The sequence below is a fragment of the Excalfactoria chinensis genome, chromosome 1, assembly GCF_039878825.1.
Source record: "Excalfactoria chinensis isolate bCotChi1 chromosome 1, bCotChi1.hap2, whole genome shotgun sequence".
Classification (NCBI taxonomy): Eukaryota; Metazoa; Chordata; class Aves; order Galliformes; family Phasianidae; genus Excalfactoria; species Excalfactoria chinensis.
Window position 1 is genome coordinate 78,764,428 of NC_092825.1, and position 17,520 is coordinate 78,781,947.

A 17,520-nucleotide genomic window follows, 5' to 3' on the forward strand; every position below is an offset into this window, starting at 1 on the left:
ATTCTTAATTATATTAATTCTTCCCTATGCTGGTGAAGTTCCAGATCTGTGAAAGGGTCTCCCAACTCGGGGAAATGGATTGCAGAAATGTCAAGGGCAAAATGAGAGTTCGTTGCCCTATAGCAATTCTCTGTTTCTCTAAGGTCAGAGAGAAATATCAGAAGAAGAATATAAAAGAGGCTCTGTTGATTTGTGCTACAGGCTATACAGGAGTGTGAATAGCTCAAGCCTGTAAGAGGTGTTGTATTGGCCAAAATGACATTACTGAAATTTCTGGCACGCTTTCTTCAGTGTGGCCATAATCTTATCAAAAGAAAGTGAAAGCTGACTCTGTGGCCCCTTTTTTTCTTTTTATTTGAGCATGTTATCAGAGAACTGACACACACACAACCCAGTAAAACCAGAAGGGGAGGCAATGAGCTGGAAGGAAGAGGAAGAGTTTGAGACTTGCCCAAGAAGGCAAGCCATGTCAAAGTAGGCATGCTGTGCTGAAACCAGGAGGGTTGTTTATAAAACTAATGGTAAGCTCTGTTCCAAGATAATTAGGAGCAAACAGGCAGGCAAAATGAGTGATGAACTACTCTTGATTTCTTCCTGAGCTGGTTTTGTTCCAGTCACCTTACAAGCAGCAGCTGTGTCAGTGGTGGGAAGGAGATGGCAGTCAGCCCTGTCATGGTCTTCTTTTCTTGTATCCCCAGGATATGAAAGGCAATCCTCTGTGCTACACCAAAGAGACAGAACTCTATGCTCTCCTCTAACTCTTTGGCTTCCTCCTTCATTCACATCGAAGTCTAAGAAAGATAATGGTATACACAGAGTTGGGACCCTTGCAGCTGGGAATATGTTCCAGAAACTGCCAAGGGGACTGGGGGGAGAGCATGTAGGAATTCATGGCAATGCAGAACTGGTTGAGAGGAAATACTGGGTATTTTCAGAAAAAAAACCTGATGGTTGGACAGAAAAGCCAGAGCGAGGTCAGTATTCACCTACTGCAGTTGAAGTTGTTGGCAATATTGATTTCACTCTGTCATTCTGAGAGGGAGCAAGAAAATGTATAAAGAGAAGGACCAGTGTCGTTTTAGAAATCAGTCTTGTGACTTTGGTGGGACTCTGATACTTTTGGCATGCTGAGGCTGTTCTAAGACTGCTAATAATACTGTTGTTATTACATAGTTTTTGTCCTGTATGAGGAATACAAAAGTAATTAATATTTCTACTCACCACTCAGCCTATGGAAAAGCCTTCATGTCTTCCTATGTAAGTATGAGAGAAAATTAAGCCTCCTGGCACTCCGAATTGCTCCTCTCAGAAAATGACGGAATAGAATACAACCAAACAGAACAACATAGAGTGAATTGAATATAACATGCAGTGCTTTTAACTTTGGAGTAGAGAGACAGTCTGGTAACAGTATGGATGGCAGAGACTGGTAGAGTGAGATTGAGAGCTAATGTTTTCATTGTATCCAAGTCTTCTGAGGTTCTCACAATAAACACCCATAGAATCATATAGAAAGCATGTAGCCTGTAAAAGCCACCTCTTTATTTATCTGTTTTTTAAGCAGTGACGGGGTTTCCTTCATTTATGAAGCAAATGCATGTGTTCCTCACCAGCCTGGTGCAGCTGAAGAAAGGTGGGAGGGAGTCTTGCTCTTCTTGTGTCTCCTTAGCCAGACGTTTTATGGATCTGCCCTAGGCTGCCCTGTTGCTTTTCCAGTGAAGGCAGATTGCACTGGTGCCTGTCAGAGCATGGATCACTTTTCAGCATCTTACTGCTGGTGGTAATATGTGAAAGAGAACAGTACCTCTCTCAGCCCAGTTTGCAGTATTTTCACTTCTCATTCCATAAAGTAGATCATTGTATTCGTTTTGTCTAAGAGATAAATAATATGGAGTGTCTATGATGTTCCCCTTGTATTTCCTTGTCATCAGTTCTCTGAAGGGAAGTACCTTGAGAGCTTCCTGGTGTCAGTGCTAGGTGCTTTAGGAACCAATCCTGGGCATCTGGCAGAGTTTTAATACACAACTCTGGTAATCAGTGCAATAGGGAATAGACTTGCTTTTGTTGCCCTGAAAAATCAAACTGTGTACAAGACAGAAATGAACGATGCTGCAAAGCAGGGCAGCTTTCTCACTTAGCATACAAAGCTATCTAACATGCATAGGGGTGTGAGTTTGCAATGATTGCATACCCAGGTCTGAACAAAAAGAAGAGACTCACAGATGCCTGTGAGGATAAGCCAGTAAAACTAAAGGAATATATTTAAGCAACTTATCCTGAGATTACATAGTTACACCCTCTTTTCAGGTAGATGGAGCTCTTCACTATCCTTCATTACAGAGCACTTCATTCTCTGCAGAACCAAATTCTCTTCTGTGCCACCCAGATCTCTTAATTTCCCATTAATGTCAGCTCATGTCAGCCGAGTTGCACAGTGGAATGTTTCATATACATTAAAGGAACGAGGGCTGTGTCATTTCCAGGTCCTTCCCTGTCTGCTGCTGTTCTGTGTCCTCCTTTTGGCTGCCGCTGTGTAATACAAGTAGAAGCCAGAAAGAGAGGAGCTACTCTGGTGGCTTTGCCTTTCATAAATCCTGCCATTTGCCAGTGGCAAATGCATTTACAGTTCTCATATTTAAACATCTATTCCAATTCTATTGCCACATTGTCTTCCTACAGACTGAGTATCATGCGGGAGAGGCTGAAAGCTTGCTGCAGCACTGATTGCCTCTCCCGAAAGAAGCAGCAAACTTTATCCAGCTGGTAGGATCAAGCTTTCAATTCTCACTTCTTTGGTAGAACCTTCTTGATGCATGCAGTGATTTTTACGAAGGGTGAATAAGCTAGGGAGTACAATGCAAGAAACCATCCACGTGGATTTTAATGTAGGACTGTGATGAAATCTCAGGAGGGGAAAATGCTATGCATTTCTGGAGCTGCTCTTAGCCTTTTACATTTGGATTCCAGGTCTGCTCTTGGTTGAAATGCTGGCAGAAATCAGGAGGTCTTTGACTTGAGTAGCTTCTGGTGGGAGGGGACCTTCTGAGAGCAGAACTTAGAAGCAGCACTTTCTACATTAAACAGTACAGGAGATTTGGGGATCGGTGTACCAGGAAGACATGCTAATAAAATATGTGCCACATAGTAGAAACTCACCTGGGTGAAATGCTGCTCCTTCTGATATCAATGGAAATTTCCTTTTGACCAGGGGTTGCTATGGCAGCAAGCACTGGAAATGAGAACAAGGACATTTTGATATGTCTACACTGTGGATTGCAAATTATGATACCCGAATTAGTTTTAAACAGTCTTGCAAGAAGTGGTCTAGTTAAGGCAGCCTGGAACATCACATGGCCTCATTTACCGCTGAGCAGCATGCTGTGCCACACTCAGTGTCCACCCTGCCTGGGGTGGAGGAGAGGCAAAGAGGTATTTGAGGGAACACACATTCTTGTGCAATGGGATGAGGAACAGTCTGTGACAAGGAGCAGTGTAGGAAAGAAGAAAACAGGAGGAACGTAAGTCCAGGGAGTCACCTGAATGGAGGGAATGGAAGGAAGATGGCGGTGTTAGAAGTAGTACCAGTTCTCCAGTCCAGGGGCTGAAGGGTCTCTCCCCAGGGCTGTGCATTTCCCTCTGTTCCATGGCATTCAGCGTAGGGCTGCTGAATCTCAGCATTTCCACTGTCAGGCAGATACTCTCGGAGCCATGGAGTAAGTGTCACTCTGCTGGTGGCTGCTTGCTTGCCAGCAGGTCTGTCCAGCAAATCTCTGTATGAGAGCTCTGCAGGTGCTCCTGCTCCACAGAATGGCATTCTGCTTTCAAGTTTGCTTTAAGAGAATATCCTAAGAAATTATAGAGAAAACACATTACCATAACATTAACGTTACTGAGTCAGGCACTTAAAAGTTAGGAAATGCCAGTTAATGTTGCCTGTGCAACCTTACTGAGGGCTCCTTGTACCATTACTGTGGCCTGTAATTACATGGACGTACACTGTTTCTTACAGTGAACTCCTGCATCAAGTGGTCACAGCATCCTTCATTAGAAACACAGCCCAGGGCTGTTTTGCACCCTGCTGGATTATTAGTTTGGTACCGACCCAGAAAAGAGAAAACTACCTGTCGGTGTCACAGTGCTCTGCAAAATCTCCTAGTCTGGAAGCTGGTTGAGGCTTTTGATGGCACTGTGTTCCTCTGAAATCTGCTTTAGTGGTGCTTTTGGTAGTGCCTTTCCTCTCATAATCCTGCTAGAGTACTGCACATTTTGAGTGGCAGCAATTCTTATTTTGGGGAGACAACACATAAGTTAACAGACCTCAATAAGTCCAGTGTCCCACATGTGTATGCAAGGTGTCTCTCTTCTGCTTCCTCTTGTCTCTGCTGGGCAAATGGGCACCGACTGGCTAGGAGGGCCATCCACATCAGTGCATTTTAAATGGAAGAAAGTTGCAAGAACCCACCTTTTCCTGCGCGAGAGGCTGATAGAAGGGATTCATAATTTTGATGTCCCCTGTCAGCTCTCCACGAACAGTGAAATACATAAAAACTGCTACTAACTATGCCTGGAGATGTGCACAGAAGAGACAGCTGAATTAATGTAGAGAAGTTGCTAAGGCTTCTGTCTGCTTTTTCTTTTTTCCTATCTTTTTTTAAGCATCTGTACCCAAAATGTGAAGTGAGAGGGAATCCCTGAGCTCTCTCCTGAAGACCAGCAGTCAGCCGAGCTTTACACTCTTTCCCTACTTTCTTCTCAGATTTAGAGCAATGCTTGCAGGTTAGCCGAGCCCATTTCAAAGTTTACATACAGCTCATGGAGCTGATTGGGAATTTCTGGATTTAGTGCTGTGGCAGTACAGTGGATGTATTTGACACATAGGGAAGATATCTGCGTCTCACAATAAATTCACCCCTTGCTGTCCCTTTAGGGAGGGGTATGCATGTACCCTAAAGCCCTGAGCAAGTCCCCATCCCCTGGCAAGGGACAGGCTCTTGGGGAGTGAGGGGACTGTGCTCAGCAGGTTGCATTAAGCTGCAATTACACGGTGCTGGGGTAATGCTACTCTCTGCTGCCTGCTGTGGGGCAGGGGGTGCCCACCCACACCTGTCTAAGGGGACCTGCGGAAGTGCCATAGGCTAAACCAGGCTCTTCAGACTGGACGGGGCCATGAGCAATCTGACCTAGCTGTGGGTGTCCCTGTTCATTGCAGGGAGCTGGACTAGATGACCTTTAAGTTTGTGCCCCCGGCCCCTTTAAGAGACAAGGGTCTCTTCCAAACTCAAACAATTCTACGATTCTATCCTAGATTCCAGGTACCCCCTGCCTGGCACGCAGCTCCGCCGTGTTTGTTGCCAGGATTAGTTCATTCAAGCTGCACTTCAGTTCACAACCTGGGGCAGAACGAATAGATTGCTTTGCCACCTATTTTTAGGTAGAGCCTTTTTTCATCCCTGATGCCTGGGACTCGTCTATCCTAATAGCTGGCAGTGCCTTTTTACAGCATCCCCATGCGGATCCAGCAAACACTCGATTTGCCGGTGTGCATGTAGACACATCCGTAGCACAGATACGCTCTCAGATCTCGTGTAGTTCCAGGATAAGAAATTGTCACTGATCCACCAGGAGAATGTGGCTGAGCAGCCCCACAATCTTGCTGTACGGGACCAGGGACGGCAGGGACCCAAACCCCTTCCCACCCAGGACGGGTGGTCGTGGGACTCCGGGACTGTGCGTAGCTGCTTCTGTGGAACCTCCCTTGGCACGGCAAAGGGTGAGGGAAGGGATCGTCCGGCTTTTGGGAGTGGGCCCCCATGCAACGCCGTCTGACTCGGTACTTTTTGTTTGGTGGTAAGTTTTAATAGTTATCCTTGGAGGATTTTCCAGGCGAGCTTATCTGAATACACCAACAGTCTTTTTTGTAATATTCGCATTTCCCCTTTGGTTCAGCCGAGCCCACTGACAGATCATTCAAATTCAATTGTTTTATGTCTAAGCCGAACAGCTAATTAAAGTAGGGATGATTAACCTGACTGGCAGTGTCGCTCTCCCTCCCTCCCTCTTCCCTCCCTCCCTCCTGTTCCAATCAGTCTTTTTCTCACACTCTCTCCCTCTCTCTCCCTCTCTCTGTCTTTTGCTCTACTGTGTTTTTTTTTTTCCTCCCTCCTAAACGTGGTCTGCTTGCTGATGGCAGAATGGCACTCGGAGATTTGTGCATTGTGTCTGGTTTCCTACGGGCAGGCTGACCCAGTGCCTCTAGGGACTTATCAATAGACCACTCAGAAGAGACAGAGACAGGAGAAAGGAGGAGGGGTGGGGGGGGGGGGGGGTGGGGGGGGAGAGAAAGAGAGAGAGAAAGAGGGAGAGAGAGAGAATCAATATCAAGAATAGAAGGAGCTCCGAAGCCATTTTTTTTATTATTTTTTTTTTTTTTTAAAGAAGTATCAGGACTTGGGAAGAGGGTGACAAAGAAGGTTTTTCAAAGAGGCAGTGGAGGAGGTTCTAATAAATTTGGAAGGAAACAGTTCCCTGTCTTGGGAAAAAAGGAGAACTCCTGGCTGATTAGCATTCACACCAGGTATGAGATGTTCCCTACCCCTTATCACTGTCGCAACCGAGATGGGAAAAGCTTTTTTTTTTTTTTTTTCTTTTTTTTTTTTTTTCCTTTTTTTCTTCTTCTATTATTATTTTTTTTTTTTTTAATCCCCCCCCCCCCCCTCCTACCTCCCCCCTCCCATCTCTGCTCTTTAAGGAGCCGGAGCGAGCGTGTATTTTGGTATGTCTGTCGCTGGTGGCAGGGGGAGAGGAGCTTGTGGGCATCGGTGTGCCGGGAGCAGAGAATGGAAGCAGGGCAGCGGGGAGGGGGCGCGGAGCGCGGCGCGGGGGGCTCCTCTTTGTGCACCCCCGGGGGCTGCCCAAGTTCATGGCCAGCAGGTGGATTTAGGCAGGGAGTTACTTAACGCTTGACCGCCAGTTTTGAAAAAAATAAAAGAAAAAAAAGAAGAAAAAAAAAGAAAGAGAGAGGGGGAAAAAAAGACCTGCTTCCTCTGTCTATTAAAGGAAGCTCCAATTTTTTTCCCTCTCTCCCTCTCTCTCTCTCTCTCCTCTCTCTCCGCTTCCCTCTCTTCCTAACCAGACAGCGGGAGGGTTCCTGGCTCCCAGCCAGCCCAAAAGCCTCTAAGTGTTTTGCACTTGTTTCAGGGAGCCCGGGGTTTTTTCAGCATTTTCACTAGAGAACAAAGAGTTCTTTACAAAGGAAGGGGGAGAGCGAGCTTAATGCCGGAGATATGTTTTTCTATTTTTATTAGGGTGGTTTTGTGTGTGTGTGTTGTTGTTGTTGTTGTTTTTTTCCCCCCTCCTAAAAAGAAAGAGGCAGAAGCGAGGCACAGAATGTGTGGCAGCAGCAAAATAGATTGAAAGGAAATTCGGTTCCTTTACCTCCAAATTAGAATTTGGAATTAATAAGAACAGGAATGGAAGGGGGACGAGACCAAGTGAGTTTGATATGTCGTTCTTTTCTCCCCTTTTTCACTCTCTCTTTAAATCTGATTGCTGTTTTGCCAACTTACCTAGTCCTTTCCCCCCCCCCTCCCCTTTTTTTTTCCTTTTCTGTTTTGGCATAAAAGTTATACCGTGAGCAGTTTGTGTTTACTTAAAAAATCAAGCAACAAATTCTTAGCAGGGAGGGGGAAAAAAAAGCAACAACAAAAAGAAGGAAACAGGGTGGTTTCAGTGAAACATAAATACGTCGGTGGGAGCAGAAATCTTTCACTTTCTGTCACTTAGAAAAAAAGTTGGTAATGCCTTCTTGGAGCTGGGATCCTAAAATACAGATGGGGCACCGGCGTCTGTGCCCCCGGCCCCAGATTTTCCCTGACCATCTGTCCAGAAGTCACCTCTCATTGGCAGCCCAAATGATCAGTCGGAGCTCAGGGATTTTTTGTTTGTTTGTTTGTTTGTTTGTTCCTCCTGGTAGATGGGACTCCCCTCTTAGTGATCTCCAGTTCGCCTTCTGAGTTGGGCTCTCCTGTAGAGCCCCAAATTGAGGATTTGGGGACAGATCTCCTGGAGGTCCGAGGGATAAATGTGAGGGATTTTTTTGTTCTCCTGGCTGTGTTTGTCATATATACACTCTTTGTGTATTCGCTTGTGGGAAAGGCATAAATCTTTTCACGTGCCGTATAGGGAGGAATAATGCATCGTGTTTAGGGAGACGGTTAGACTGGAAATGTATTGCATCTGGTATATAACATACATGATATCTTCTTTTTGCTGCCTGCTGTACAATGGGTAGGATGTTTGAGAATATGTACCACAGCAAATCCAGTAGCTGGAGGAAGTGCTGTATTTAGCCAAATTATGCCTTCCCTCCTTTATTGATTTGTATTTTCCTGGCATTGACAAATTACCTATCTCAGAGCTGCAATATATATCAGTTGTACAGCAAGCAAGAGAGGAAACCATGCATTATATCCACTCTGCAAACAGAAGAAGCACCAGCTGTACAAAACTAGATGAAAAGATGGGAGAGTTAGAGTGATCGTTTCTGGATATGGAGCATTATGATTACAATACCTTGATTTTTTATATACATGCTGCAGGCTTCCCTCAGAAGAGATCGCCTGTAAGAGCTAGACAGGTACCGCAGCTGTATCTGTGGCACTGGTTGTGAGCAACGTCTCTGTGTGGTATGAGTGTGCACAGAGAATTAGTGCCTTAACAGTCTTCATAGAATGAAAGGGGGAAGCTGTTTCCTTTGGCTCTGCTTGCACCGCTGTGGGAACACCGCTGTGCTGTAGGGAAAAAAGTCCTGGTGGGTGAAGCCTGTCCCTTGAAGAAGCGAAGTAAAACCAGCCATGACCAGTAAGGATTTTGCAGGGGCTTTCCCAGGGCTCTGCTGGATGTGGCTGTGGCAGCAGGAGGAGGTAGCCAAATGTCCCAACCCTCGGTCTCAGCTCAGTCCCTTCCCGACAGGTGATCGCGGCGCCCCGAATTAACAGGGACAGCAGCCTCAAGTCCAAACACTTTGTGGGCTCAATGAGGTAATGTGAAAGGCTTGACAGAGCCACCAAAACCTGCTCACTGCTCTGCTGACAAACACAATGAATAGGCGAACTTTTGGCAAATTGCTAATTCCTCGCTTTTATTTGAAATCCTCCCTTTCCTCCTTCCTCCAGAGAGTTTTCCCAACTCTGGGTGGTTTTCATGGTCTCAGTGTTTTCAGTGACTTCTCTGTCCTGCTCCCTTACCCCTGTAAAGGGGAAATAAGAGAAAAAAAAATCAGAGGAAAAGTAAACAAGAGAGCACTGAATTGGGACTTGGCCTTTGAAGTTTTCCGTAGCATAAGCAGTCTCTATGCTTTCCCTCCCTGGATCTTTTTTCTTCCTCTCTCCCTCCCTTTTTTTTAATCCAATACAAGTTGTTTTTGTGAGCAGTTTGTATCTGAACGATGGAGCTGCTGACAGAGAGGAGAGGGCAGACAGATCTGAAGTCTGGAGTTATCTCCTCAGTCTCAAGCAGAAGGCATCTTCCAGCCACTGTCCGTGCTCCCAGAAGTGCAGAGAAAGGCAGTCGCTGCCTATCGGGGACTCCTCATGGGTCTGACCTGAGAGTCACACATTCACAGTATGGGAGAAAAGAGAGAGAGAGGGCAAAAAAAAAAATGAAAAAAGAGGGAAGAAAAGCTCTTTGAGCAGTCACACACTGGCTCTTTCTTCCTGCAGGCAATCCGCTCCAGCTCCTGGCGACGTGTCCTGCACTATCAGATATCATATGACTCTTTATTTGGACTCCCGTTAGCAGTATGGGCTTGCAAGGAGTCTGTTTGTTTTCTCTTTCTTTCATTTCCTTCTCCCCAGTTTCCCCCCAGTTTTATGCGTGAGTGTATTCCTTTTATGATCCCTCTTTTTGTGCTGAAGCTTTAGAGAAAAGGGGAAAAAAAAAAGAAAAAGAAAAAGAAAAAAAGCCTTAATTATTTCCAAGGGCTGTTTTTAATCTTCTGCCAAAACTGGAGTTCATTGTCAAGTTGAAAAAACATTGAACACCTTTCTGTTCTATTTCTCCCTTCTATTTCTTCCCCCTCCCTTCCTCTTACCCCTCTCTGTCCATCCATATGTGCATCCCTTTGGCTTTGCTGCCATGCACCTGTGTCAGTCCCAGCAGGAATGCAGAGCTGGGGCAGCCCTCACTGACCAGCACCATTTGTTTCACTCCCGTAAACTTTTTTGCTGTTTGCTTCTTTAATGTGGGCACTTCTACCCACTGACTTCAACAAGCTGCTGGGTAGCAATCCCTTTGCCGGGCTTTCCTGCGTTTAGCTGAGCAGCAATAAGTTAGGTCTGTCAGGAAATTAAATGTAGGGCCAGAGGTGTGTATCAGAGCCGCTCCGTGCATGCCATCCCCAGAAGTTTGCTGTACTGGAGTGCTGGTGCCTAAGAATAGGCTGGGAGAGCCAGACAGCAGTGAGAGTCAGAGGTAGGCAGCCAAGCAGACAGCAGTGTTCGTGGTCCTGAGTCCCTCTTTAGTTTAGTGCGATGACTTCTCTTTTCAGTGCTGGCTTGGGCTAAAAGGAAACTTGTTGCCTAGAAATGCAATATCACATCAGCAGAAACAATTAGTTGCTTTAAAATATATGAAATTGTTGCAAGAGAAAAGGTCTGTCTCTCCCAAACAGAGGTAATGTTTTGTTTTGGTACTTTCCTATGCGATGTTTTCATTTCTGTTTTTAAACTAAGGGTTTATTTTGACAATCAGTAAGAACTGATTTTTAAAGGAAGAGGAAGAAATCCTTAAGACATTTCAAAATCAGTCGGTTCAGAAGGGGAGAAATTTAGATTGCTGGGGAGGAACTCAGAGTGTTTGTTTCGGTTCTGTGCGACCTGAATTGTAATGCACTTTGGCAAGCAAACCGGCAGACGAGCTTTTCACACAACTTTGCTCCCTCTGTGACTCCTGCTGGATTTTTGTGAAACTCCGTGCTTTTCCCGTCTGAATTTGGTCAGTGCCGAAATGCTGTTGGCTCCGCAGTGACACAAAGGAGCCGGTGACACTTCTGCACTCTGGTCACAGAGTGCCATGCCACTGGGCCTGGGCCCTCATCCCGCTGTGCTGCGCCATGCTGTGGGGTGTACGTGGCCTGAACACGGCCTGTGCTGGTGCTCCCCTCAGTGGGGCTGAAGACCTATAAGTTTCAGCATTTCCTCCCTGGTGTATGCTTAGGCCAGCGTACAAAAGCAGTCTTGTATGTGAGGCAAATATAGGCTATGGATTTCTTTTTTGTTGTGAATTCAGAAACAATTGTGTTTCGCTCCCACTGTGCTGAACCACATTTAGGTCTGCCTGCTAGGTGGTGGTATTTCTTTTCCTTTATCTGGTCGAGGCACCTTCCCACCGAAGGTAGGTTTCCCTGAGAAGAAGCTAATGAAAAGCAGAGCTGGAACACTGGGATTTTGGATGATCCACTCAAACTAGAAACCAGAAACTGCAGTGTCACACTGCAAGGCACTGTGTGTTAGGCTTGAGGTAGACATGAGCTGAAATGACTAATGCATTTACAAACTTTGTTCTTATATACCTCCGGTTCTGACCAAAAATTATCAACAGGGCTGAAGTATCCCTTATTCTCTCTCAACAGCAGGCCCTTCCTTTTTGCCAATGACCTGAATAAGAACTAAGAGAATCTTTGACCGCAGGCAATATTTTGCATCTTCTTGTCTTTTCTCTCTTACTCTGACAACTTGAAACAAGTTTTACTTTAACGTCTTGTGCTCAGGCACACTTGTGTTCCCAAGGCAGGAATTAGGGGCTTTTCTGGAAGAAATTTGGTTTTGAAATCAGTGTTAGAAATGTTTAAAAACCGCATGCTGTTTGTGCACAGCTCATTGTGTTCCCTGATACCCCACGTGTGCTTCAGCCCTCTGAGACATTATAGCTGCTGATATTTATTTGTGAGCTCGTTCTCAAAGCCACCCATGAATTTGGGTGACTTCAGAGTCAGCAAGAGCTCAGCAGAAAAGATGGAGTTCAAGGGCAGCAAGCCTGCAAGGTAAAAGGTAGTTCTCAAGCTTATGGCCAGTTTTGCAGCTTTGGTTACAGAAATAATCATTCTTCTCAAACTTTTGGAACTTTGCAGAGTTCTATCTCAGAGTTATTCTAAGCTAAAATCATGATGAAATGCATATTTAGCTGCCTTTTTACATAAATACAGTGAAGAGCTGCAGGAACTTCAAAACCAAGTGTCACAGCTGATGTTTGCGATCATGGCTTTAGTATGGGCAGAGTAGGCCAAATCATCCCTTGCTAACGAAGTTTTGTTAGCATAGTTTGGAATCAGTGGAATTGCACCGAAGTCGTACTTTGCTTTGGCTTCATTTCCCTGCTTTCATCTGACACTTTCTTTTTTCTTTTTTCTTTTTTTTTTTTTTTTCACAAGCCAGCCCAGTCCGGATCTATTCAGTGCCTGAGAGTGTGTTAGCCAAGAGACAAAACAGCTTGTCTGACACACGTCTCTTTAGTGCACCAGTGTGTGGCTCATGGGGCCTCAAACTGGATCACCACCATCAAAATATGTTTTCATATGGCATAATAGGTCATCCTTCTGCCTTCCGATGTTAGGGATCCCCAGTCCAGCTCATGGTGAAAAGGTCTGCTTGCAGAAGGCATTTCACTTTCATTTAACGTTTTATTAGGGCATAAAACTCATGTCAATCTGATGTGGCCAGTGTAAGGAACAGATTCAGGTTAATTTTTTGCCATGATGCATGTTTTCATTCTGTGTCTCTATTAGTGTTATGGCAAGATGATATTTCAACCTCAACACCAACTTCAGTGGTTTACCACCAAAAAGCAAACTGAGCTGAAATTCAGAGGTAAAGCTCATGTTATTTTGGAAAATATGAAGAAAGTCGTGGTTATTTTTTTCTTTTATTCTTTTTTTGTTTGTTTTCCGTATGTGTTGGACAGTCACGCTAAGACAGGAGCATTTTCTGATTAACTAATTACTGAAGCCCGTTAATTTTTCCACTCTCGGTCTATTTCTAATTTGTAGCGTTTCTTCAAATACAAAATGAAAATTCTAAAGATCTTTTTTTTTTTTTTTTTTTTTTTAAGAAATTAGACTCACAATTTTTAATTTCATAAAACCCAGGAAATTCCAAGCAGTGTTTTTTTGTAACTCTGCCATGTTGCACATGCCTCTCTCCACTTTTCAGTCTTTGTATTGGCCTTCAGAAAATCCTGGGAAAACACTCAAAGTTTGCCTGAGCCAGCCTTGTTGGTTCGAACTCTCCTGAACTTCTGGCATTTCTAGGCATCCATATCCAGATTTTGTGATTTGAGCTCATATCTTTTGAAAATAACAGCACTGAATTTCCAGACATTTATTTGTATGAACTTAAAATGTAAATGAAAACTAATAACTTAGCGTGATTCCATTTCCACTGAAGCTGGCAGAAGCAGAATCCACATCATCTGAGTGGACTGACACTTCCCAGAACATGAATTTTGGCCTTTTTGGTTTTGACCATCTGGAGAGCAATTAGTTAGTTACATAGAATATTCTTTATGTAGTCCTTTGAATGAGACCCATAAAACTCTTTGACCTGTTAATTTCAACTACATATCCCATAAAGCCTAAAGGGCCAGCGTGAGAAATAATTTTTGTTCCCTCCTCCCAGAAAAAGAAGAGTTTTATGGTGATTTCTTTGGCTGGAAAATCAGGAAATACCACAGAAAACTAAGTGGGAAGATGCCAGAATGTTCTTCAGTGAGATCAGCTGTTCTTTTTTTCTGTACTTATACATACATACATACATATATATATATATATAAACCAGCTCCAAAACTATATATATATATTTATATATTTATTATTATTATTATTATTTTATTTTTTTTCCTACAACTTCCATTTGCATGAATTTGTAACAGTGTGAAACCTCTGTCTGGAAAGCATGGCAAAAGTAGAGCCTTTTAAAGCAGAGTCTCTGCTACTGATATAGTTAAAAATTCAATCTATTGTTCATGCAAAAAAAATAAATAAAATAGTTACATAGCAGAACGCGTAAGGAAACATTTATCTTACAGCCTCTTCGTTTTGTGTTATGTTCATGTCAGACAGTGTAAGATCATCTTGGTTCTTCCTTTGGAGGACTTTCGTGAAACTCTGTAGAGCTGCACAAATCAGAAGTAGGGGATGATAAGCTCTCTTGTTTCTGATCAAAATGAAGTGATATGCCAACTAATGATGACAGAAACCTGGAGAGTTGTGGGTGCTCCCTTTTGTCAGAGATATAAAATAGAGATTCAGACCGCCGTTACAGATTGCATAATGTCCTGGCTAAATTTCAATTAAGGTAATTATATTTGGCCTCCCTGAATTCTCTCTGAAGTGTCAGTTGGGCATAGTGATATTCAGCTCCTGGCCTGAACTCTACCACTGTGATGCGGAGCACTGTTATGCAGCTGCCTTGTTCTGTTCTGTGCTGAGTGAAGTAACCGCCTTGGAATTTGGTCACAGTAGCGTTAGCAAACACTATTCTTCCATACCTTCATTTGTCTCAAAATATTTGTTATAGAAAGTGATGATTTGAGCCTCTTCTCCTGTGCTGCTTGGTGGTATTTGGAAGAATTATCTCCATTTTACAGATGAGGAAACTGAGGCATAGAGATTCTGAGTGACTTTTCTAAGTGCACAATGCAAGTCAGTGGCAGAGCCAGCAAGATAACCTGGGAATGCTGGATCCCAGTGCCACGCGCTAACAGTTAGGAAACACTACCCCTCTGAATGTAAGTTATTGTTATTAAGATGTGGTTTATCTTTCATGTGAGTTGCCATCTGTTATATTGCCTACTTGCTATTAGTTACGAAAGCTATTCACATTTCAAATTGTTTTGCATTCTCACAGCTATTTAAGTTTGCAGTAGACTTTTTGACAATAGTAACGGTACTTCTCATGTTAAAGTACTGGACAAATATTAACTCATGGGTTGTGGATTTTTTTTTTTTTTTGGTAATTTTTGGCAATGCCATAAACATGCAGTTTAGAATGAATTTAAACAGATTTTGAAAAGTTCGCTGTTTTCGTGATGGTTGGTTCCGTATCTGTTAGTGGTACCATAGCTAAAGCATGACTTTGATAGTTACGGTGATGAAGATAATTATCCAAATGGTAATTGAATGTAAATTGAGACATTGATAACTCTATGAGTCTTGGGCCTAGCAGCTCTGTGGCTGCTAAGATCTTTCTAAGATGCAGTAGAAAAAAAAGTTATTAATCTTGAGCTCTTACTGATGCTTTTGGGGATCTGAATGAGCCCAGGAAAACTAGGTCAGTTTAATTGGAGGCAGGCTGGAAAAGTCTTGAGTAGAAGCTGGGACAGGGACTGGAGCTGTGAAATGAGAGAAGACTCTTGAAAATAAACATTGTTCTGTTCTTCTTTCTGCATATAGATGGGCAGTAGTGGGACGCATTTGTTTCAATTAATCACCATTTTCAAGGCAGCCAAGGTGTCCTGGTTTGAGAAGGGAAACATCAGCAAAAATGGAGAAACGTCCTTGTAATTAAAGGGGAAAGTAGTTGTTCCAAACTACTCAGTGTGTTCTAGCAGGTGGGAACAATGTGTGAGACTGCCTAACAAAGTCAGAGGCAGCTTGGATGCTGATGCCTTTTCATCTCTGAAGGTGGTCAAGCAGCAAGAACCTTCGTGATAAGTCTCATGTGGTTCCCTTCATGTGGTAAAGCCCACTGTATTTCTTGAAGCTTGTATCTTCTAGTGAGCCAGAACATATGTTTCAGAAAGATAGGTAACCTGAATCTTTAAGTCAATTCTTCTAAACATTTCAACATCCATTTCACTTTTTAATCTGAATTAGTCTAACTTCAGCCTTGGTCTGATGCATAAAGCATCCTTCTTCTGTCGGAAGTCTTCTTGCCATACTTGTTACTAAGAAGTTGTGCTGATCAGGCTTGTTGATCATGAATTTATGGCAACAATAGTACAGTTTGAAGGCAGGGGCTACAGAGTAGTGGAATTTGAAGGGTGAGGGATTACTGGTTTCAGAAGAAATGGTGAAACAGGGAAGAAAAACTGTATGCAGAGGCAGTGATTTTCTTCCAGAGTAGGTGAGGCAAAAATGAAAGAAATACATGGGTAAATGTGAAGGCCAGGTTATAAAGAGGAAGAGAGGCTAGAATAAGAGTGAGAGTCTTTAGAACAGACACAGAAAACAGCGTGAAGAGTGAAATATCATAAAGGTATTAAAGAACAGAAAAGAGGAACAAACATAGTTGGTGATGGTCAATAAGGTCCAGACAAATGGGGAAATAGCAGATTGTGTGAAAAAAGTAACAAAAAATAGTGGTAATTCACCTGAGGTAGTGTGTACTAAGGCTTCTAAGTCAGTCGATAATTCCGTCTCACAGTATACCAACGAGCTTAGCTCACTATATATATAGCTTTGAAAACATAATGCTTTATTTTCAGGTTAGTGAGGAGCTGGTATGGTTTTAAAGCCTCTGAATGCATTCAAACTCTGAAAAAACTGGCCAGATTTTCTGCTCAAGGACCCTCTGTGTTCAGGATTAAAACTCCGGTGTTCGGCGTATAAGAAAAGGGAGGCCTAATTAGGTGAGAGAAAGCTCTTTCTGCATACATAGTTGGTTTTTGTTGTTCTTTTGTTTTGTTCTGTTGGTTGTGTGTGTGTTGGTTTTTTTTTTTCACCCAATGACAGAAGAACAAAGAGCAGGGTGAAACTTTCTGAGGATAACTGTACTTTGGTTTTCTCAAGTTTGCTTTGTCTCAGTCAGCCTCCTCTGCCATGGGACCACTCCTTACACTGGAGCACAAGGAGTTAGACCTGTTCCTCCCCCCTCCCCCCTTTTGCAGCACAGCCTTGGAGAAGTCACTTAGAACCCTTGTTCCAAATGGCTCCAAACCACTCCAAAACTAGCCAGTGGTTTCCTGCCTCAGGGCTGCTGAGATTTTTAAGGCTGAAGGATGAAAATACTACAGAAAAATGCTATACAGTCATCAGGTGCAAGCAGCAAGGTTGCCTTTATCTTTGGTTTTCAGTTGGGTCAGTATAAAGAGTTGCTGCATCTTTACTTCAGATTTTGTCATTTCTCTCTTGTCTTCCTTCACCTGTGAAATAATTCTGTTAAAGTTTGTCCCTGGTGCTACAAAAGCTCTGTCTTTGAGTGTAACAAATTCTCTGCGCTTTGAAGATGTCGGTGTTCTCAGATCTTGATAAAATTATCTGGCTGAGGTAAAATTCTGGTTGATTTCTATTAAGAAAAAATACCTTTATTTCTAAAGGACTTTGGTTTTCTTTTCAAAATATGCCTAGTTCTCATTGGTCCGAGAAAATAGTGTGAGACAAAATGTAGTTTCTAAGTTGCCACTTTAGGCCAAGCACTGAGAGGCTGCCAGTCTGGACTGGTCAGATTAGCTTTTAAAAAGATATATGCTTTTATTGTATGCTTGGAGATAAAGAAGCCGGCCCTTCAGACTGGCTTTGTATGGCTG

General features: G+C 43.4%; 1 protein-coding gene across 8 annotated transcripts in view; it reads left to right on the forward strand.

Annotated features, from left to right (window-relative positions):
- Window positions 1–17,520, forward strand: part of ZBTB20 (zinc finger and BTB domain containing 20) — a 448,076-nt gene that overhangs the window by 352,341 nt on the left and 78,215 nt on the right. The window contains exon 1 of one of the 8 annotated variants that reach the window (XM_072352180.1): window positions 6,246–6,574. The exons of 6 other annotated variants lie outside the window; for them this stretch is intronic. The gene's annotated coding sequence lies outside the window, so the exon portion shown is untranslated. Of the gene's footprint in view, window positions 1–6,245; window positions 6,575–7,358; window positions 7,491–17,520 lie in introns of those variants that run through there. One more of the 8 variants, XM_072352189.1, reaches the window with a different exon arrangement.